The sequence below is a fragment of the Pleurodeles waltl genome, chromosome 5 (genome assembly GCF_031143425.1).
Source record: "Pleurodeles waltl isolate 20211129_DDA chromosome 5, aPleWal1.hap1.20221129, whole genome shotgun sequence".
Lineage (NCBI taxonomy): Eukaryota > Metazoa > Chordata > Amphibia > Caudata > Salamandridae > Pleurodeles > Pleurodeles waltl.
The window spans coordinates 874,148,292-874,168,875 of NC_090444.1; positions in this window are offsets into that span (position 1 = coordinate 874,148,292).

Genomic DNA, 20,584 nt, shown 5'->3' on the forward strand with positions numbered 1-20,584 from the left:
AGTGCGGGGACACCATTACACGCGTGCACTGTACATAGGTCACTACCTATGTACAGCGTCACAATGGTAACTCCGAACATGGCCATGTAACATGTCTAAGATCATGGAATTGTCCCCCCAATGCCAGAATGGCATTGGGGGGACAATTCCATGATCCCCCGGGTCTCTAGCACAGAACCCGGGTACTGCCAAACTGCCTCTCCAGGGTCTCCACTGCAGCTGCTGCTGCTGCCAACCCCTCAGACAGGTTTCTGCCCTCCTGGGGTCCAGGCAGCCCTGGCCCAGGAAGGCAGAACAAAGGATTTCCTCTGAGAGAGGGTGTTACACCCTCTCCCTTTGGAAATAGGTGTGAAGGCTGGGGAGGAGTAGCCTCCCCCAGCCTTGGGAAATGCTTTGATGGGCACAGATGGTGCCCATCTCTGCATAAGCCAGTCTACACCGGTTCAGGGATCCCCCAGCCCTGCTCTGGCATGTAACTGGACAAAGGAAAGGGGAGTGACCACTCCCCTGACCTGCACCTCCCAGGGGAGGTGCCCAGAGCTCCTCAAATGTGTCCCAGACCTCTGCCATCTTGGAAACAGAGGTGTCTGTGGCACACTGGACTGCTCTGAGTGGCCAGTGCCAGCAGGTGACGTCAGAGGATCCTTCTGATAGGCTCTTACCTCTCTTGGTAGCCAATCCTCCTTCCTAGGTAGCCAAGCCTCCTTTTCTGGCTATTTAGGGTCTCTGCTTTGGGGAATTCTTCAGATAACGAATGCAAGAGCTCAACAGGGTTCCTCTGCATCTCCCTCTTCACCTTCTGCCAAAGGATCGACCGCTGACTGCTCAGGACGCCTGCAAAACTGCAACAAAGTAGCAAGACGACTACTAGCAACCTTGTATCACTTCATCCTGCCAGCTTTCTCGACAGTTACCAGGTGGTGCATGCTCTGGGGGTAGCCTGCCTCCTCTCTGCACCAGGAGCTCTGAAGAAATCTCCTGTGGGTCGAAGGAATCTTCCCTGTGCAACCACAGGCAACAAAAGACTGCATCACTGGTCCTCTGGGTCCCCTCTCAGCATGACGGGCGTGATCCCTGGAACTCAGCAACTCTGTCCAAGTGACTCCCACAGTCCAGTGACTCTTCAGTCCAAGTTTGGTGGAGGTAAGTCGTTGCCTCCCCACGCTAGACTGCATTGCTGGGTACCGCATGATTTGCAGCTGCTCCGGCTCCTGTGCACTCTTCCAGGATTTCCTTCGTACACAGCCAAGCCTGGGTCCCCGACACTCTAACCTGCAGTGCACAACCTTCTGAGTTGTCCTCCGGCGTCGCGGGACTCCCTTTTCTGACTTCGGGTGGACTCCAGTTCACTTTTCTTCTAAGTGCCTGTTCAGGTACTTCTGCGGGTGCTGCCTGCTTCTGTGAGGACTCCCTAAGTTGCTGGGCACCCCCTCTGTCTCCTCATCTAAGTGGCAACATCCTGGTCCCTGCTGGGCCACAGCAGCATCCAAAAACCCTAACCGCAACCCTTGCAGCTAGCAAGGCTTGTTTGCAGTCTTTCTGCGTGGGAACACCTCTGCAAGCTTCTTCATGACGTGGGACATCCATCCTCTAAAGGGGAAGTTCCTAGTCCTCTTTGTTCTTGCAGAACACCAAGCTTCTTCCAACTGGTGCCAGCTTCCTTGCACCCTCAGCTGGCATTTCTTGGGCTCCTGCCCACTCTCGACACTGTCGCCACTATTGGACTTGGTCCCCTTGTCTTACAGGTACTCAGGTCCGGAAATCCACTGTTGTTGCATTGCTGGTGTTTGTTCTTCCTGCAGAATCCCCCTATCACGACTTCTGTGCTCTCTGGGGGTAGTTGGTGCACTTTACACCTACCTTTCAGGGTCTTGGGATGGGCTTTTTTTCTAACCCTCACTGTTTTCTTACAGTCCCAGCGACCCTCTACAAGCTCACATAGGTTTGGGGTCCATTCATGGTTCGTATTCCACTTTTGGAGTATATGGTTTGTGTTGCACCGATACCTATGTGCTCCTATTGCAATCTACTGTAACTTTACATTGCTTGCATTACTTCCTTGGTTTGTGTACATATATCTTGTGTATATAACTTATCCTCATACTGAGGGTACTCACTGAGATACTTTTGGCATATTGTCATCAAAATTAAGTTCTTTTATTTTTAGTACTTCTGTGTATTGTGCTTTCTTATGATATTGTGCATATGACACTAGTGGTATAGTAGGAGCTTTACATGTCTCCTAGTTCAGCCTGAACTGCTTTGCCATAGCTACCTTCTATCAGCCTAAGCTGCTAGAAACACCTCTTCTACACTAATAAGGGATAACTGGACCTGGCACAAGGTGTAAGTACTTCTGGTACCCACTACAAGCCAGGCCAGCCTCCTACAACAGTGCACCACCGTAATATCCTATCAGTGACCAGCAACACACTACATTAGTAATTGTGTAGGAAAACCTACACAACAAGGCTACTTTACATTGTTTGAGATGATCAGACAAATATATTGATTTTTTGATGCATTTAACAGGCCCAACACTGTAGTTGCAGTTGCCAAAATGACAGCTGCCTGATCTAGTTCACTGGACATTAGGTAGTGCCCATGGCAGCCGGCGGAAATTGGCCATGTGGTGGGCAGTTTCAACCGTGACCGACACTGCAGCAGGCTGACGTTGGTGACTGTCGCAGGCCAATGGCCGTCGCCGTCACGGTGATGATCCTATATGTGGCGTACATGCACACTGTGTTTTACTAAATCACTCACTTGACTCCTGACATTGCTGCCATCAATACCTCCACCACTTCAACTGCTGTGTGCTGCCTCTGGGAGCAATCATGCCAGGCCAAGCAGGTGAAAGGGCCACCTGCCTTCTCTCCTGAGGAGCTGGGGAGGCAAGTTGAGGTTGTCCTTACCATGAATGGTCAGCTCTATGGCTCACCAGAGGAGCAGCTAAGAACCTCATGGACAAATGTGACACTGTTTGACACCATCCTTTCGTTTCTCATAGGCTACAGTGTTCCTCTGAGTGCCAGTGAGACTTTTTCCCGTGCCTGTTGTCACACTTTGTGTTCCATACATAGGATGTACGTGGTGCTGCTAGTGGAGACAAGTACTCAATGTATTTCACATTACCAATGTGTTTTGTGATGTGTGATGAACCCTATGTCCTCCTACTGTTGCATTCATATATCTGGGCAAGGAGACTTTACAGCCATACAATGACATATTGTGGGATATGATGTTTATAAATGTAAAAGAACATGCATGTGCATTACAGCATGAGCTGTGTATGTATACTGTTTGAGTCATGTGAGGACTTGTTAGCAATGTGTATAGTCCAACAGATCACTAAGCCCACATCTGGATTTGCCAAACTGTTGTATGAGAACCATGTAAAACTCATTGTGCCCTTCAGAGTGCCACACAACCAGAACCCACATACAGGATGGGCACAGGATGTACTGTCATGCATGGAAGTGATGGAAATGTGATTGTTATGTAGGTTCTGCATGCTCAGCCTATAGAGACCAAATCCTGTCAAAAGTTTCTCCTAGTATGGGGCATAGACCAGGCTGCTATGTAACTGTGGCACTGGGCCCACTCCCTGTAGACCTGCAGATCCTTTGATATGTCCAAAATGAGTCTTTAGTGGCAAGACTTCGCCTGAAGGCCTGTGTACACTGACTACATTAGGAACGTGTACTGAGGTAACCCCCTGACCTAGAAATTGTTTCCGTTGATCCTCATGGGCAATGTGTGCCATTGACTTATGACAGGTACCTTACTCCCACAGCTCTGCTGCCACCTTTACATAAGTCATATTTGTACAGTATAAGTGTAATGCACACGTGACAACCTTGCCATGCAGACAGTTGGTTAATTCAGGGGAGGGCATGGCATGTGACTCACTAACTTGGTTGCATGCAACCAATTAGACCAAAACATACCTTAGTATGTTGGATGCTATGTCTACAGGATTGCCACATATGGTAAAAGTTGTGTTCTGTGCTACAAGTACATACCACAGAAACCCACTCTGAAGTGGTATGAAATTATATTGGGTAGTGTAAAGAAATGGCTCCCTGTTGCAGTTACCCCCCACTTTTTGCCTGATACTGATGCTGACTTGACTGAGAAGAGTGCTGGGACCCTGCTAACCAGGCCCCAGCACCAGTGTTCCTTCACCTAAAATGTACTTTTGTATCCACAATTGGCAGACCCTGGCATCCAGATAAGTCCCTTGTAACTGGTACTTCTAGTACCAAGGGCCCTGATGCCAAGGAAGGTCTCTAAGGGCTGCAGCATGTCTTATGCCACCCTGGAGACCTCTCACTCAGCACAGACACACTGCTTGCCAGCTTGTGTGTGCTAGTGAGGACAAAACGAGTAAGTCGACATGGCACTCCCCTCAGGGTGCCATGCCAGCCTCTCACTGCCTATGCAGTATAGGTAAGACACCCCTCTAGCAGGCCTTACAGCCCTAAGGCAGGGTGCACTATACCATAGGTGAGGGTACCAGTGCATGAGCATGGTACCCCTACAGTGTCTAAACAAAACCTTAGACATTGTAAGTGCAGGGTAGCCATAAGAGTATATGGTCTGGGAGTCTGTTTTACACGAACTCCACAGCACCATAATGGCTACACTGAAAACTGGGAAGTTTGGTATCAAACTTCTCAGCACAATAAATGCACACTGATGCCAGTGTACCTTTTATTGTAAAATACACCCCAGAGGGCACCTTAGAGGTGCCCCCTGAAACTTAACCGACTATCTGTGTAGGCTGACTAGTTTTAGCAGCCTGCCACAAACCGAGACATGTTGCTGGCCCCATGGGGAGAGTGCCTTTGTCACTCTGAGGCCAGTAACAAAGCCTGCACTGGGTGGAGATGCTAACACCTCCCCCAGGCAGGAATTGTCACACCTGGCGGTGAGCCTCAAAGGCTCACCTCCTTTGTGCCAACCCAGCAGGACACTCCAGCTAGTGGAGTTGCCCGCCCCCTCCGGCCAGGCCCCACTTTTTGGCGGCAAGGCCGGAGAAAATAATGAGAAAAACAAGGAGGAGTCACTGGCCAGTCAGGACAGCCCCTAAGGTGTCCTGAGCTGAAGTGACTCTAACTTTTAGAAATCCTCCATCTTGCAGATGGAGGATTCCCCCAATAGGGTTAGGATTGTGACCCCCTCCCCTTGGGAGGAGGCACAAAGAGGGTGTACCCACCCTCAGGGCTAGTAGCCATTGGCTACTAACCCCCCAGACCTAAACACGCCCTTAAATTTAGTATTTAAGGGCTACCCTGAACCCTAGAAAATTAGATTCCTGCAACTACAAGAAGAAGGACTGCCTAGCTGAAAACCCCTGGAGAGGAAGACCAGAAGACGACAACTGCCTTGGCTCCAGAAACTCACCGGCCTGTCTCCTGCCTTCCAAAGATCCTGCTCCAGCGACGCCTTCCAAAGGGACCAGCGACCTCGACATCCTCTGAGGACTGCCCCTGCTTCGAAAAGACAAGAAACTCCCGAGGACAGCGGACCTGCTCCAAGAAAGGCTGCAACTTTGTTTCCAGCAGCCTTGAAAGAACCCTGCAAGCTCCCCGCAAGAAGCGTGAGACTTGCAACACTGCACCCGGCGACCCCGACTCGGCTGGTGGAGATCCAACACCTCAGGAGGGACCCCAGGACTACTCTGATACTGTGAGTACCAAAACCTGTCCCCCCTGAGCCCCCACAGCGCCGCCTGCAGAGGGAATCCCGAGGCTTCCCCTGACCGCGACTCTTTGAATCCTAAGTCCCGACGCCTGGGAGAGACCCTGCACCCGCAGCCCCCAGGACCTGAAGGACCGGACTTTCACTGGAGAAGTGACCCCCAGGAGTCCCTCTCCCTTGCCCAAGTGGAGGTTTCCCCGAGGAACCCCCCCCTTGCCTGCCTGCAGCGCTGAAGAGATCCCGAGATCTCTCATAGACTAACATTGAAAACCCGACGCTTGTTTCTACACTGCACCCGGCCGCCCCCGCGCGGCTGAGGGTGAAATTTCTGTGTGGGCTTGTGTCCCCCCCGGTGCCCTACAAAACCCCCCTGGTCTGCCCTCCGAAGACGCGGGTACTTACCTGCAAGCAGACCGGAACCGGGGCACCCCCTTCTCTCTATTCTAGCCTATGTGTTTTGGGGCATCACTTTGAACTCTGCACCTGACCGGCCCTGAGCTGCTGGTGTGGTGACTTTGGGGTTGCTCTGAACCCCCAACGGTGGGCTACCTTGGACCAAGAACTAAGCCCTGTAAGTGTCTTACTTACCTGGTTAACCTAACAAATACTTACCTCCCCTAGGAACTGTGAAAATTGCACTGTGTCCACTTTTAAAACAGCTATTTGTGAATAACTTGAAAAGTATACATGCAATTTTGATGATTTGAAGTTCCTAAAGTACTTACCTGCAATACCTTTCGAATGAGATATTACATGTAGAATTTGAACCTGTGGTTCTTAAAATAAACTAAGAAAAGATATTTTTCTATAACAAAACCTATTGGCTGGATTTGTCTCTGAGTGTGTGTACCTCATTTATTGTCTATGTGTATGTACAACAAATGCTTAACACTACTCCTTGGATAAGCCTACTGCTCGACCACACTACCACAAAATAGAGCATTAGTATTATCTATTTTTACCACTATTTTACCTCTAAGGGGAACCCTTGGACTCTGTGCATGCTATTCCTTACTTTGAAATAGCACATACAGAGCCAACTTCCTACATTGGTGGATCAGCGGTGGGGTACAAGACTTTGCATTTGCTGGACTACTCAGCCAATACCTGATCACACGACAAATTCCAAAATTGTCATTAGAAATTGATTTTTGCAATTTGAAAAGTTTTCTAAATTCTTAAAAGACCTGCTAGGGCCTTGTGTTAGATCCTGTTTAGCATTTCTTTTAGAGTTTAAAAGTTTGTAAAAGTTTGAATTAGAACCTAGAACTAGTTGTAGATTCTTAAAAAGTATTCCAACTTTTAGAAGCAAAATGTCTAGCACAGATGTGACTGTGGTGGAACTCGACACCACACCTTACCTCCATCTTAAGATGAGGGAGCTAAGGTCACTCTGTAAAATAAAGAAAATAACAATGGGCCCCAAACCTACCAAAATACAGCTCCAGAAGCTTTTGGCAGAGTTTGAAAAGGCCAACCCCTCTGAGGGTGGCAACTCAGAGGAAGAGGATAGTGACTTGGAGGAAAATTCCCCCCTACCAGTCCTATCTAGGGAGAACAGGGTCCCTCAAACCCTGACTCCAAAAATAATAGTCAGAGATGCTGGTTCCCTCACAGGAGAGACCAACACCTCTGAAATCACTGAGGATAACTCCAGTGAAGATGACCCCCTGTTAGCCAGGATGGTCAAAAGATTGGCTTTGGAAAAGCAGCTCCTAGCCATAGAAAGGGAAAGAAAAGAGATGGGCCTAGGTCCCATCGATGGTGGCAGCAACTTAAATAGGGTCAGAGATTCTCCTGACATCCTAAAAATCCCCAAAGGGATTGTAACAAAATATGAAGATGGTGATGACATCACCAAATGGTTCACAGCTTTTGAGAGGGCTTGTGTAACCAGAAAAGTAAACAGATCTCACTGGGGTGCTCTCCTTTGGGAAATATTCACTGGAAAGTGTAGGGATAGACTCCTCACACTCTCTGGAAAAGATGCAGAATCTTATGACCTCATGAAGGGTACCCTGATTGAGGGCTTTGGATTCTCCACTGAGGAGTATAGAATTAGATTCAGGGGGGCTCAAAAATCCTCGAGCCAGACCTGGGTTGATTTTGTAGACTACTCAGTAAAAACACTAGATGGTTGGTTAACTGGAAATGAAGTGTGTGACTATGTTGGGCTTTATAATTTGTTTATGAAAGAACACATTTTAAGTAACTGCTTCAATGAAAAGTTGCATCAGTATCTGGTAGACCTAGGTCCAATTTCTCCCCAAGAATTGGGAAAGAAGGCAGACCACTGGGTCAAGACTAGGGTAACCAAAACTTCCACTGGGGGTGACCAAAAGAAAGGGGTTACAAAAACTCCCCAGGAGAAAGTGGGTGACACTAGAAACAAAGAAAAAGAGTCCTCTGTAGGCCCCCAAAAACCAGAACAGGTGGGTGGGCCCCAAGACACAACCCAAAACAAAGGTGGGTACCAGGGTAAGAACTGGGATGCCACTAAGGCATGGTGCCACAACTGTAAACAGTCTGGGCACCACACCAAGGACACTTCTTGTCCCAAAAACAAACCCCAGAACAAAATTCCTGGGGTAACCAGTGTAGCCATGGGAGATGACTCCTCAGATGAGGAGGTCTTCCTAGCCTTCCACTGGAAACAGGGCCCAACAGGTGAGTTGGAGATTCCAGAGGGAAGTAGACACTTCCACCACCTACTGGTGAATGGAATCCCAACCACTGCCCTGAGAGACACTTGTGCCAGTCACACTATTGTGCATGACAGGCTGGTGCTCTCAAACCAGTACATCCCAGGTGAGACTGCCAGGGTAAGAGTTAGCCTAGACAGGGTCACTAAGAGGCCTGTGGCTTTAGTGCCCATAGAAGTGGGTGGCACTCTTAGCTGGAGAAGGGTAGTAGTCAGTACAGACCTCCCCCTTGATTGTCTCCTTGGAAATGACTACCCAGAGGTTAGTCAGAGCCCAAGAGAGGAACTGGTCCAGTGCCAGCCCTCTCCCAAGGATTCTGGAAGTCCTGCCTCTGCAGTAAATGCAAGCAGGCCCCAGAAGAAGAAGAAAAGAAAACAGAGTAGGAAGGGTGGACAACCTTTAGCCAAGGGTACAGCAAGCCAAGGAGATTCTGCTCCAGTAGGGGAGAACTCCAAAAATGGCCCTGATAAAGTCCAACCTGACCCACAAGAAGTCCTGGCTAGTCAGGCAACTGTTAAACCTGAGTGGGTGGCTCCTCAGCTAACAGAAGAAAGAGTGGAAGAAGGGTGTTTACTACAAGATGTGGTAACCCCCCACTCTAATACAGCAGACAGGCAACCTGAACCCAAAGAGGCCTGTAACTTGGCCCCTTCCCTTTTAGGTGAAGAGCTAAAGGTGTGGTTCTGGGCACTGACAGCTGTCAGTGGCCTCTGCTGGGTGTTAGCCTTTATGGCTGCACTATCCTTAGCATGGTGGTCTGACCCCATGCCAAATAGCAAGTTAGGCCCCCTGACCCTATTGGTCATGGTGGGGTTACTCCAGCTCTGGGTAACCTCTCTGGGTAAGCTAGGGGTAACCCTGGCCAAGATAAGGTTAGCAGAGGTGGATACCTCTAAGACCAAAATAGAAAGAATGGGTGGAGACATTGAAGAGGCAGACAAGAGGCAATTCAGACTAGGTCCTATCACTGTGGAAGTAGGTCAGTTCCCCAAAGGGAATGACCTGAACAGAAGGATGTAAGGCAGAGTAGGCCCTGCAACTAACAAGCCTATTTCTCCTACTCTTCCTCGCCTGACAGACTAGGAAGACTCTCCCAGCTTGGGCTGAGTCTCCTGGCCTGTGGGCTGGGGGGGGCTTGTGTAAAGAAATGGCTCCCTGTTGCAGTTACCCCCCACTTTTTGCCTGATACTGATGCTGACTTGACTGAGAAGAGTGCTGGGACCCTGCTAACCAGGCCCCAGCACCAGTGTTCCTTCACCTAAAATGTACTTTTGTATCCACAATTGGCAGACCCTGGCATCCAGATAAGTCCCTTGTAACTGGTACTTCTAGTACCAAGGGCCCTGATGCCAAGGAAGGTCTCTAAGGGCTGCAGCATGTCTTATGCCACCCTGGAGACCTCTCACTCAGCACAGACACACTGCTTGCCAGCTTGTGTGTGCTAGTGAGGACAAAACGAGTAAGTCGACATGGCACTCCCCTCAGGGTGCCATGCCAGCCTCTCACTGCCTATGCAGTATAGGTAAGACACCCCTCTAGCAGGCCTTACAGCCCTAAGGCAGGGTGCACTATACCATAGGTGAGGGTACCAGTGCATGAGCATGGTACCCCTACAGTGTCTAAACAAAACCTTAGACATTGTAAGTGCAGGGTAGCCATAAGAGTATATGGTCTGGGAGTCTGTTTTACACGAACTCCACAGCACCATAATGGCTACACTGAAAACTGGGAAGTTTGGTATCAAACTTCTCAGCACAATAAATGCACACTGATGCCAGTGTACCTTTTATTGTAAAATACACCCCAGAGGGCACCTTAGAGGTGCCCCCTGAAACTTAACCGACTATCTGTGTAGGCTGACTAGTTTTAGCAGCCTGCCACAAACCGAGACATGTTGCTGGCCCCATGGGGAGAGTGCCTTTGTCACTCTGAGGCCAGTAACAAAGCCTGCACTGGGTGGAGATGCTAACACCTCCCCCAGGCAGGAATTGTCACACCTGGCGGTGAGCCTCAAAGGCTCACCTCCTTTGTGCCAACCCAGCAGGACACTCCAGCTAGTGGAGTTGCCCGCCCCCTCCGGCCAGGCCCCACTTTTTGGCGGCAAGGCCGGAGAAAATAATGAGAAAAACAAGGAGGAGTCACTGGCCAGTCAGGACAGCCCCTAAGGTGTCCTGAGCTGAAGTGACTCTAACTTTTAGAAATCCTCCATCTTGCAGATGGAGGATTCCCCCAATAGGGTTAGGATTGTGACCCCCTCCCCTTGGGAGGAGGCACAAAGAGGGTGTACCCACCCTCAGGGCTAGTAGCCATTGGCTACTAACCCCCCAGACCTAAACACACCCTTAAATTTAGTATTTAAGGGCTACCCTGAACCCTAGAAAATTAGATTCCTGCAACTACAAGAAGAAGGACTGCCTAGCTGAAAACCCCTGCAGAGGAAGACCAGAAGACGACAACTGCCTTGGCTCCAGAAACTCACCGGCCTGTCTCCTGCCTTCCAAAGATCCTGCTCCAGCGACGCCTTCCAAAGGGACCAGCGACCTCGACATCCTCTGAGGACTGCCCCTGCTTCGAAAAGACAAGAAACTCCCGAGGACAGCGGACCTGCTCCAAGAAAGGCTGCAACTTTGTTTCCAGCAGCCTTGAAAGAACCCTGCAAGCTCCCCGCAAGAAGCGTGAGACTTGCAACACTGCACCCGGCGACCCCGACTCGGCTGGTGGAGATCCAACACCTCAGGAGGGACCCCAGGACTACTCTGATACTGTGAGTACCAAAACCTGTCCCCCCTGAGCCCCCACAGCGCCGCCTGCAGAGGGAATCCCGAGGCTTCCCCTGACCGCGACTCTTTGAATCCTAAGTCCCGACGCCTGGGAGAGACCCTGCACCCGCAGCCCCCAGGACCTGAAGGACCGGACTTTCACTGGAGAAGTGACCCCCAGGAGTCCCTCTCCCTTGCCCAAGTGGAGGTTTCCCCGAGGAACCCCCCCCTTGCCTGCCTGCAGCGCTGAAGAGATCCCGAGATCTCTCATAGACTAACATTGAAAACCCGACGCTTGTTTCTACACTGCACCCGGCCGCCCCCGCGCTGCTGAGGGTGAAATTTCTGTGTGGGCTTGTGTCCCCCCCGGTGCCCTACAAAACCCCCCTGGTCTGCCCTCCGAAGACGCGGGTACTTACCTGCAAGCAGACCGGAACCGGGGCACCCCCTTCTCTCCATTCTAGCCTTTGTGTTTTGGGGCACCACTTTGAACTCTGCACCTGACCGGCCCTGAGCTGCTGGTGTGGTGACTTTGGGGTTGCTCTGAACCCCCAACGGTGGGCTACCTTGGACCAAGAACTAAGCCCTGTAAGTGTCTTACTTACCTGGTTAACCTAACAAATACTTACCTCCCCTAGGAACTGTGAAAATTGCACTAAGTGTCCACTTTTAAAACAGCTATTTGTGAATAACTTGAAAAGTATACATGCAATTTCGAATGAGATATTACATGTAGAATTTGAACCTGTGGTTCTTAAAATAAACTAAGAAAAGATATTTTTCTATAACAAAACCTATTGGCTGGATTTGTCTCTGAGTGTCTGAGTGTGTGTACCTCATTTATTGTCTATGTGTATGTACAACAAATGCTTAACACTACTCCTTGGATAAGCCTACTGCTCGACCACACTACCACAAAATAGAGCATTAGTATTATCTATTTTTACCACTATTTTACCTCTAAGGGGAACCCTTGGACTCTGTGCATGCTATTCCTTACTTTGAAATAGCACATACAGAGCCAACTTCCTACAGGTAGGCCACATGTCCACATATGCACAGGGTAGAGACTTCCCTTGCAACCCATGACTGCCCTTTCATTGTCACCTAAGTCTTAGGGTGGCAGTTGCCTGTAAACTGGAGCCTGACCCCCCCTGATGGCCTGCATTCTGTTGGTGGCCTCCCCGAGCTTGATGGATGTTTCAGGAGAGCACAGCAGCTGCAAGGGGGTGAGTACTGGGCATATTCCTGACTGTTACATTGCCAAGTTGAAGTGCTAGAGTCTGCCATCTCAACTGAAGATTACAGATGGGCCATGTGTGACATACAAGATGAGTTATTGTTTGTGTAGGTATGGACATTGGTGCATGCTGATGTGCCTTGCCCATTGGCCCAGCGACCTAGGACACAACAGAGGACAGTCCCCTACTAATGTACTCTCCAGGGCCAACACATGGCTGAGTACAGTGATCAATCAGGTCATGTTGCTTGTTGTTGTGGGTGTCATTTGTACCCAACAGTCCACTTATCTTCAATGTGTCAGCCCCAACAACAAACAACATGAGGTATCCAATCGCTGTACTCAGCCATGTGTCTGCTCAATTGAGCATATTGGCATCTGTCCCCCACAGGCCACTTGTCTTCAGTGTGTCACGAGTGCTGGTGCCTCACTATTGTCTTTCATGTGAAGATTTTCATCATAAATGTGACAGAGCATACATTGCCCTTTGGGTGCAGTCACAGAGCAATACTTTCCCTTGGTAACTAGTGAATGTCCAGGGACATGATTTTGGTGACATCACTGTTGGCATCATTCCCATGTGTATTTCCCTGGCATTGAGATAGAATCATTTTGTGAGGTGCTTAGCACATGTTAAATAGTAAAGGTTCAATATCTAACTGTTGAAACGCATCAGGGAGTGACTTGCAGGAATGTGGGAATTATATGTTGTTGTGTACACAAAGGGAATCTGTGTTTGCATGACAAAAAGGAACAGTGAGGTGACTTCCAATTGAGCAACATGTTAAGGGCTGTACTGGTGATTCCCTGAGCCTCTACAACATTAAATGGACTTCCGGCTTTAAATCAAGCAATCAGAGTGGGATATTCACAGTAGTACCAATGAAGACAGGTGATTTCCCTCTGGCTAGCTGATTCATTGTTGTGTGGATATTTGAAGCCAAATCTCCCAGACAATTTGCCCAAATGAACTCCAGTGTACTTTTATGTGCAAGATGTGTTATCTATCAGAGAATCATTAGTAAAACTTCAATTTAGACAATGGACATATTGTGAAGTTACCATTGGGTAGTCTTTACAGTGTGATATGGGTGTTTCCATGTCACCTTCTTCTGACTACTGACATTCTTGCTGTAACATGGCTGGGTTATTTGGCCATCATGTCATCATGATGCGGTATTGGGTATATAAAGATTAGCTGAATGCATGACCTTATGTAGGATCTGTGAGGTTGAACTTGGCATTGCCATACTATTTTGTGACAAAAGATCACTGATGAATGCTACATAAGCCAAACGATTCAAGGTTACTCTATGGGTATTGTGATTGCACAACTTCACCTGTACAGTTGGAGTTGCCTGTGATTCTGAATTTCCTGTGGGCACCTGTTCACAATTCATGCATATGGTGTAGCAAACGTTGGAGCACTTTGCTGAAGCTTGTGGCTGGGGGCTACTGTATATTATGGTATTGTTTGGTCATCAAAGCTGTTTTTCAAATGTGATCAAGCACATGTCGTGACCATATTTGTCTTTGTAATTCCAGCATCAGCACAGGCAAGCAGAGGAGACAAGTCTGAATCCAGTGAGGAAGCAGCTGACCATAATACCTCCAGTCATGAGACATCAGACACAAAGGGACCCAGTGCCCTGGAGTGTGAGGGGAGTGCCACGAAAGACACAGAATCAACATCATCCTTGGATTCTTGCTCAAGTGGCCACACTCTAGTGATGGTGGACCCATTTTATACCTGTTCCATCCTTTTCTGCCACCCCAGTTCCATCTCCACCCTCTCTGTTGCTCTCCACCCAGTTGGCCGTGCACCGTTCACCCAAGAGGGTGTGCATCTTCGTCAAACAAGGCACCTCACCCCTGCCTCTCCCTTCTGTCTGAGTGAGGAGGCTATTGCCCTCCTGAGGAGTATCTCTGTGGGTAAGACTGCCACTCTGAATGCTGTCCAGGTGCAGGGTAGCCAGCTTCAGCACGTGGTTGTGTAGCTGGCATTTCTAGTGCCATATCTGGCCTACAGAGATCTCTTCAGGCTCTGGCCTCATCACTCACTGTATCCTTCCAACCCCACAATCATACCCCCCACCAGCTACCTCTTTCCCATCTAATTTCCCTCTTCTCATACATGTCCCAAACACACACACACATCCACACCCACCTCAACACACACAAGCAACACACATAAGCACAAGCACCACAAGACACACTGGCACGCAAACATTCAACAGTCACTCACACATACTACCACACCCACCATTCCCCCAGACCTCACAGACCCACAAACCACACACACTATACCCCCAGACCCAACCCCAGTACCCAGATACCTCCTCAAAACAACAGCCACAGCCATAATACCATAACCCCAGATACCACCCCCAATCCCACAGATCCACAAACGCATACCCTCAGACACCACCCCAGCACCCACAGACCCACATACCACACACACCATACCTCCAGATACCACTCCAACACCCACATATCCACACCCCACATATATCATACCCCAAACACCACCCCAACAGTCAGAGACCCACACACCACACACACCACACCCCAGACACCACCTTAACACCCACAGCCGCCAATCCTGCCTTAGCCAACGCCTCCACCTCACAGCTCCTTAAAAGACGCAAACACCCACACTCACACATGCAAAAGACACAACCCAAACCTAAGCATACCTCAGACATACACACACCAGCACCAATAACACCCACAGCCAACACAAGCACTTCACCAACCTCCCAATCCCTAATCCCTTCTGCAGGCCCTACCTGTTTTCCCAAATAAAGTTTCCTGTTTGACCTTGCCCTTTCCCCTGAGAATCCCCACCAAAACCAAAAGAACACCAACACCCAGACCATCCCTTCCACGTCCAGGTCCTCCTCTGTCACACCTGCCTCCCCAGCCCTAAAACCAGCAATACTCCTCCCACGCAAGAAGAAGCCCACCTCTCCTGAAGTTGCGCCCTTTACTCACAAAGTTAAGCCCACCCCTCACAAAACCAAACCCACCCATCCTAAATCCGACCCCATTCCACCCAAGGGTGATCATTGAGGTGCCTGGCATGTCCAACTGATGTCCCTTCCTTTGGACGCTCCTATGGCAGTGATCAGAGTCATGTTGTGGTGCACAGCAATGGGCACAAACTATTATTTGTACTGGCTATTAGCCTTTACTCATATTTGGAGTTCTTTAACAAACCCAAGCTGTTTTGTAGGATACACATTTGTCTTGCCACTACTTTTCTACCTTTTTGCTGTTCCTGAGTAATTTGTGATGTATGCCTGCAGTTGTGTTTGATTCACCCGGATTGATGATCCATTTGCTGTGGTTGCCCCGATCTGACTTTGGGAGCAGTGCTGGTGTCGGCCAGGACAAGGGACGATGTTCAATGGATGAATATGTGGGTGGTAATCCAATTGGGGTATCATTGCATTGTGTGTTGTTTGATATGGTACGTATTTCATCTTGGCTTAGCCAATGACAACATCTATTTAGTTACATTTGTCCACCTGATGTAAATGTAAAAAAAAATGTAAATTAGCACTTGTATAGCGCACTACTCACCCGTTAGGGTCTCAAGGCGCTGTACTCATACCGCTATGGAACCCCTCCTGGCTTTTCCCTGTGAGGCGCCCACTCCTGAGCACCCCCACGGTGAAGCCAGGCATCCAAGCGCTGTTGGGGCCGTTGTGGAGATTAAGCAAGCTATTGCCCAGAGTTGCACCCAAGAATTAGATTAGGCACCAATGCGAGAATTATCTGGTCAAGGGGAATTGAGCCCAAGACCTGCCGAAGCGGGACTTGAACCCTGGTCTTGAGCCAGATCTCTGCTGCAGGGTCTGCCGCTCTAACCATTGAGCCACACTTCTCCACTGTAGATTGGACATTCATATCATGTGTGCAAACTAGAGTTTTGCGTGTCCAGGCATGGAATGAGTTCAATTGTGCTACCTTCCTATACATTTGACAGCCCACGTGTCCTTTTCATGTGTGTGCCCTCCAGCTACTTCATCTATATGTGTGACCTATTCTGTTGCTGTTGTATTTGCTTTCTTTGCTGGTACCTACACATTTTGCACACAGGCATGGCACTTGGTTATTCTATTGATTGTCCCTGAGATTCTGTGCAAACCGTGATTTAGGGGCATATGCAAAGTGAAAGGTGTTCCAGGATAGCATCCTTCCCGGGGACCCCTGGTGTGGTCATCCCTATTCTGCAGGTATTGTTCACATTGTGCGTTTTGGATATTTTTCTCACAAAATATTGTGCATCCCATCTACCTTACATTCTCTTGCAATGTGGGTGTTGTGTGTGGGTCCATTACGGGGTTGTTGCATGGAAGGGGTGTTTGGGTTAAATGACACATTCATTCATATGTGTCTTCAATGTCACAACAGGCCATGGCATGTGAGCAATGTGAGGGTGTCAGTTCAATGAGTATGTGTGAGGTTGTTGTGTTGTTGCTATTGTGTGACACAATGTTATATACACTTTACTGTCCATGAAGCTGAGGTGTGCAAACATGTCTGGTTTTATGGAATGTGGTAGTGCAGTGTCAGTGACCTGCCCAAAGGGGGTGTCATGAGGCTGTGATTGGGTCATACGCTGTGTACAACTCTGACCCAGGGCACACAAAATTATACTTGGTCCACCAAGCACAGCCTCCATACCAGGTCATGGTAGTGCATCGATTTGATGTTGAATTTGGGGACATGGGTAGGTGTGTGATCTTACTGTCAGTTGCATCAATGGTGGCATTGATTTTGGTCTCCTTCTCTTAGCAGCAGCAGTGGTAGGATGTGAAGGATCACCTCCATGGCAGCACAGGATGCGTGAAGCTGCCTAAAGGTGGGTTTCTGCCTTTTATGCCTCCATTTCTGCCAGCTGGGAAGTGTTGTTTGTACTGCAACAGTGACATCGGCAGAAAGCAACATCATAATATGTCAGACAGAAACACTAGCTGTCTGTCCTCATTGGCCTAACTTGTGGCCACGGTGGTCTGTGCTGCCCGGCAGTGCCGGCGGGACCACAGCAGTGTTTCATCTATGGAACCATATGCATTGTAATACGGTGGTCCGACCACCAACCCGACGGCGGTCGGACCATCACCACCGCCATGCACTCCATGTACCACCAAACTCCTAATCAGGTACTTAGTGCCTGATTACGACTTTGGTGGAGGGGATTACTCCCTGACAAACGTGACGGATATCCTATCCACTGTATTACAAGTTCCATAGGATGTAATGGAACTTGTAATAAGGCAGGCAGGATATCCTTCACATTTTTGACAGAGTAATCCCCTCTGCCAAGGTCATAATCAGGCCCTTCGTTTTAATCCCTGAAACCAGATCACGGTAAAGTGCTGCTGTTTATTGGAACAGAAAAGTCAATTTTTAAGGGCTTTGAGGGTGGGGGACTTTAGTGGGGACTACAGAAGGTTCTTATATTGTTGTTTATGTGTTTGAATATTTAGATGTATTACTGTTATTGTTTTTCACTAGTTTGTGTTTTGTGTACTACTTTAGTAATGTATTACTATGTTATGTGAAATTTGAATTCCTTTTTAGGGCCTCATTACGACCCTGGCAGCCGGCGGTATGCTGGCAGAAACACCGCCAACAGGCTAGCGGTGTTCTGACAGCTATTATGACCGTGGCGTAATAGCCACGGCCATACCGCCGGCCCCTCCAACATACCGTTGGGCATCTGCTGCCGTGGGGATTATGAGTCCCCAGCCGCCAGCCTGTCCATGGCAGTAAACACCTCAATGGAAAGGCTGGGGGTAAGGGGGACTCTAGGTGCCCCTGTGGGCCCCACCACTGCCCATGCACTTGGCCTGGGCAGAGCAGGGGCCCCCAGGCACAGCCCCATGGTGCATTTCACTGCCCAAATTTCGAGCAGTGAAATGCGCAACGGGTGCTACTGCACCCACTGCACATCAACATTGACGCCAGCTCTATTATGAGCCGGCTGCAATGTTGATGTGACTTTTCCGCTGGGCCAGCAGACGGAAACACTGTTACCGTCCGCTGGCCCAGCAGAAAAGTCATAATAGGGAGCCAGTTATACCGCCAGCACTGACCGCCGAAGTTGTAATGAGGGCCTTCGTGTTTTCTGGAGCATTTATTTTTTTAAAACACCTTTTTTGGGATTTTTATGTTCCCTACATATTTTGTATTGCTTTGAGGGATTTTTTAATTCATTTCATTTTTGCATTTCTTTTTGGGCTTCTTGGTCTGTATTTTTTATATTTTTCGTGGATTGCTGTTTTTTATTACTTGAATACAGAGAATGATTTGCAGCTACAGAACAGTAAGTTTTATTTATTTTATTACCTTTTGGGTGGGAAATGTAATTTTATAATGCTTGTGCAAATACTTGGTTACTGTCTTGTGAAATTGTTTTGTTTATATGCCGTAATTAATTTATGTGATGGATTGAATTTGTTCGTTACTCTCTTGGCTGGTGACGATAAGATTTAAAAAAATATTAATTTATATATAGTTTTATCATGTTAGTCTTCATGAACACTGGAATTTTAATTATTTTTTTGATGGGTGTAATAAGGTATTTTATATATATTTAAAATAAAAAAAACATTTGGTATTTTGGTTTAGAATTTGTCATAGTTTTTGAGGAGTTTGGTACGTTACTTTTTATCTTATTAGTTTTAGCAATCATTTCTTAATAATGCACTCCTTTGTTATTTATGAAGAGTTTGACTTTAAATTGTTGCATATCATACATTCTCTTGGCTTGTTTGCTAAGTTTCGTGGCAATTTCAGCAGCAGATAGCTCCAGTCTTAGTTGCTGGTAGCGTTGCTCTTTTTCTAAAGCTTCTAGAAATTTGTACAGTGTAAGTTGGGTTCTGTCTAATGTAGATTGGAAGGTATTGGGCCATCCTTCCACTGGATTATTTGTTTTTGCTTCCTGTGGCAAGGTGCTGTCATAGACATTGAACCATGGTATTTGGTATTTAGGTTGGGGGTATGTGTCCTGAGCGATGCAGTCTGCCAACCCAAGTGTCTTAGAAATAGACCATTAGAGAGTTAATTGTGTCTTCATTTTGTTGGTAGAAAGAGCTTTCTATTAGTAAATTGTAGTGGTTCGCTACTCCTGTGAGAGGGACATAGGCTAGTGTTATCATCTTTTTGATTCAAAGGCAAAATGTCCATTTATAGAATATTCTACTCTTAGGGACATATTTATGAGTTGGCTTGCATCGTGTATATACCACACAACAGGGTACATGTGCAAGGCAAACCTTAGATGTGATTTATGAACCACGCAAAGCCACTTTGCATAGCCCTGAGTGGTTCCATAAATCTGGACTAAGGCAACACATTGCAAATGACTGTGTTGCCTTATGTTGCCCTGGGAAGGCGTTCCATGGGCGCTGCATAAATGTTCCAATGGAACTTCCATGGATTTGGATGCATTCCTAGATTTACAAGAAAAGGTAAACTTCGGACTGCACTAAAATGCTACAACTTCCCAGAGGAGGCCTAACAAGGAGAAATATATTTATTCTTCTTCTCACTTCCTCGTTCTATGTGTTCGGCCTTCTGCAGCACACATAGAGGAATATGCCTCAGGAGATTGTTTTGTACTGGAAGGTGACCCTTCCTGCACAAAGACAGTCCTGTATTCAATCCAGACACCCTTGCACCATGGTGCAAGGTTACCTGTGTTGGTGCCAGCCTGCCCAAGGGTCACCAGTGCAGGTGAAAAGGAAAGAATGCACCATATTGCCTTACGTACAGTGCATTCCAGCCCTTTTCCTGTGACAAAGTGCAGCAAATCAAGGTGACTTGCTGCCCTGCGCTGGGTCACATTCTCATAAATATGCCCCTTAGTGCAGATTTTTTTAGTGTCTCAATATATTTTGATTGAAATTATAGTAACAGCCTTGTATGGCTGTGTAGACGTAATTCTTTAGAATGGTTTGAACCATGGATTGCTCAAAGTGTATGAGTATTTTTTTGGGGTAATAATTATTTGACATGGTTTAAGTGGTCATAGTAAGTGTGGCTTTGTTTATTTGGCAGTAGAGCATTTATAAAAGGAATATTTGTGTTTTGATATTCATCAAGTACGGTGAACATCTGAGTAAATGGTTTGGGACACATTTTAAAGGTACCATCCATCATCC